Below are 3,448 nucleotides of genomic sequence, written 5' to 3' on the forward strand. Positions count from 1 at the left end.
GAGGAGTCTGGGAGCAGTCAAACACTGGAAGCTGCCTAGAGAAACTGTGGGATCTCTATCTTTGGGAGTTTTCAAGAGCAGGTTGGCTAGACACTGGGCTGCGTAGTCAGGGAAGACCCTGTCTTGAGCAGGGAGCTGGAGTGGATCCCTGCCAGCCCTATGATTCTATGTTATGTCACTTTTCTTTTGGGTAACTCCTCAGAACCGGGGAAGGCGAGAGAGCAAGAGCCAGCGAGCCTTTCCCCCTGACCCTTTTTTGACTTTCTGAAAGGGATGCCCCTAAGAAAGCGGCGGGTGAAAGCAGGCCGCCCTCCGCGCCCGGGGAGCTAGAGGAGCGGAGCGGGGCGGGGGTGGCCCGGGGCTGTCCGTCGGTGCCGCGGGGGGGGAAGCCCGCGCTGGCCTCCAAGGCGGGCTGCGTGCGGGACGTGTCCCGGCGCCGGCGCCGGCTCGCAGCGCCCCCTGCGCTCGGCCTTGCTGTGGCCAAGGCAGCGCGGGAAGCCAGCGGCTCCGCACAGCCAGCGGGGCCCCTGCGGCCCCGGACCCTCCCTCCCTCCTGCCCCGCAGCCCAGTGCCACATCACACCGCCCTCGCCAGCCGCATGTGGGGGCCGGGACTGACTGCGGCCGGAGCCAGTGTGGAGGCGCGGCGAGGCCGGGCCGCCAATGGGAGGCGGCGCGGGGCGGAGCCAGCTGCGGCACATCTGGGCGGCTGGGGAGAGCGGGGGGCCAGTTCTGCAGGGCGCGCGGCATGGCTTGAGGGAGGCGCGCTGCGGCCGCAGTACCGCGGGGCGGGCGGAGAGCAGGGGGCGCCGCAGACCGGCCGGGGACTGGGAGGGGGCTTGTGCTGCCCCCGGCTGCCGGCTCCTGCCCTACCACGGGGTAAGAGAAGCGCCTGAGTTGCTGGCTCCCTGGGCGTGGGAGCGCCCTTGGCTTCCCTGGCGAGTATGTGACACTTCGTGTTTGCGCGGAGCCTGGCTTTTGGAGAGGTTGAGGGGCCCGCGGACGCCTCGAAGTGTGGAGGGGCTTGGCTCCAGCACTGCTTCTCAACCTTGACAGACCCGAGGCGCCTCTTGGAAAATGCCAGCTCTGAGTTTGCACTCGGGTTTTTTTTGCCGGCAGACACGTAATAGAGTCGTTTTTCTGTTGCAGGCAACTCGGAAAGACCACAACTATGAATGTCTGTTTGCAGCCTGCAGACTTATCTTGTGAATCCCGCTTGCAAGCCGATCAGGGCTAAGGTCCTGTGGCATCTTGAAAAAGATTTTAAGACACCCCGGGGGTGCTGTGACATCCTGGTTGAGAATCACCGATCTAAACTCATCGGTGTACTGGACTGCTCCACCCAAAGGGTGGGTGATTCTTTCTCATTTTGGGGGACTGGAAATCATTTAGATTAGCTATTCCAAATTGTGAAGTGGAGACACCTGGAAAAATTACGTGTGTGAATAAAACACGTTCTGCACAGTTTTTTTGTATAGCTTGCTTTTCTCCCATATTTTTGGCTGTCTCAGAAAACTTAAGGCTAGTCTTAAATTTCTGAGTGAAAAAGCAACTGAATTGGAACTGAATTCATGCTCTCTAGCTAAGCATTAGAACCCCCAGATCTAGACAGGCTCCTCATTTTGCTGTATACTGAAATAATATCAGGAAAACATTTAAAATCCTTGGAAACATACCATTTTCCTTTCTGAAATCACATACATTCTCCTCCTCCTGATAATCCTAAAGGTTACCATGTTCATTACTGTGTGCTCCAGTCCTTTAATTATCTTTTTGGTCGCTGCCTTTTAGAATTTTCAGAAGCTGGAACTTTATTGCACAAGGACAGAGATAGAAGTGCGTTAAGCTTTACATGTCTGTACTGGAATTTGGATGCTCGCTTTGCATACCTATCACTTGTTATATATCTAGTATTATATCTTTCTTTTTTATTATCTATGTATTTAATTCATATGTTGTCCTTTCCAGCAAAGATTCAGGGCGGCTGAGAGTAAAAACTCAAAATAGTATTGGTATCCTTTACAAAGGACTTGCACGTTAGATGTACCTTTCACATTGAAGCACCTGCCGTATCGCTTGTGACTTCCTCCTGCTCTGCTTTCGGGGAGAACAAACCAGCTAGCATTTGCTTGTATGATCCTACATAACTACTTTTGTAAGGATATTAAGTAATTGCATGTTTTAAGTTTGACAGGTCATAATTTTTAACCAGAATTTGTTAGTGTCTTTTTTCAGTAAAGATTGATCATTCGCACTGAACTTTTCTTTCCTAGAGTTTATCCACATGCCCTGTAAATCGTTGTTCTGTTTAGCATTTCTTATGTAGGCTTTTCCAATATTTAACCTGTGAAAATGGAGCTGGTTAAAATTAGATCTCACTTGTTTGTTGAAAAGGTGGATCTAAAACAAGGAGAACCACTGTTGGAGAAGGATAGCCTTTCTGAGTAGTAAAGAGTGACTATAGCAATGGTTAGGTAAATTTTCCTCTGTTTGCTATTTTCCGTCTCTTTTTGGGCACTGGATGCTTGTTACTGTCCTCTCACCTAGACCAGCAAATACCCAGACCAGTGGCACCCAAGGGGCCTCATTAGCCTTAAGATAGGGTTGGACTAAGATTTGTCAATTGCAAAACTCCTGTTTATCTCAGTAGAACTGTGGCTTGACTCCCGTTTCCTTTTATCACATTCAGTAAGACATTTTACCATATTTCAATAAGCAGTAGACATCTTTAACTTCTTCCCTTCCCAGATGTTTGTTGAATTGGGCAAAGCTTCAGTGGTCCTGGTTATTGAACAAATTCCTTTATAAAAGCAGTTAGTTTTTATAGAGCAAAGAAGAGCATACCATTTCCATTCTTTGCTATTTGGCAGTACAATTGACCCTTAGAATACTAGTCCTTTTCTTTCCACTAGATAACAAGAAAAAGTATTAAGTAAGTCCAGAAGTATGCTAATTATTTAATCAAGATGCTGGGCCAGTTCTTGTATACTGCTTTATACATTTCAGGAAGTGTGTAGCCTAGCAAATTATTCAGGTTATTGTACCTGTAGTTTTTCTCTTATTTTTTCCCCGGAGGTTCTTCTCTTGTAACTTGACTGAAGCATCTGTTGTCACTAAGCCAGGGTTAGGATACTTTGTAATATTTTTCTGTCTATTGCTGTCTCTGGTTTCAAAGTTACAAAATTTCTAGAGCTGTTAAAGCTAGTCATGCTCTGTCTTAGAGGAGAACATGGCTTACTTCCTTGTTGATGTTTGCTCTTGATCCTGTGGCTAGTTCATAGGCACTATTCTCACCCTTTTCAGCAGGAGCTTTAACTGAGGACAGACTACAGAATGGGGGCCTCTAATATTCTGCATGACTCAAGGCATCCCTCCATAACTTGTCAATGGAATGGCACCCAATTTCAAAAACTAATTTATATGTTACAGTGTTTTATCTCTTTGCAGAG

General features: G+C 48.2%; 1 protein-coding gene across 1 annotated transcript in view; it reads left to right on the plus strand.

The window, feature by feature from the left end:
• The first annotated feature begins 837 nt into the window (after positions 1-837).
• The window catches only part of TMEM45A (transmembrane protein 45A), a 28,955-nt gene continuing 26,344 nt past the window's right edge, over positions 838-3,448 (plus strand). Inside the window, exon 1 of the mRNA XM_019548870.1 lies at positions 838-878. The gene's annotated coding sequence lies outside the window, so the exon portion shown is untranslated. The remainder of the gene's footprint in view (positions 879-3,448) is intronic.

Source organism: Crocodylus porosus, unplaced genomic scaffold, assembly GCF_001723895.1.
Source record: "Crocodylus porosus isolate Cpor-Errol unplaced genomic scaffold, CroPor_comp1, whole genome shotgun sequence".
Classification (NCBI taxonomy): Eukaryota; Metazoa; Chordata; order Crocodylia; family Crocodylidae; genus Crocodylus; species Crocodylus porosus.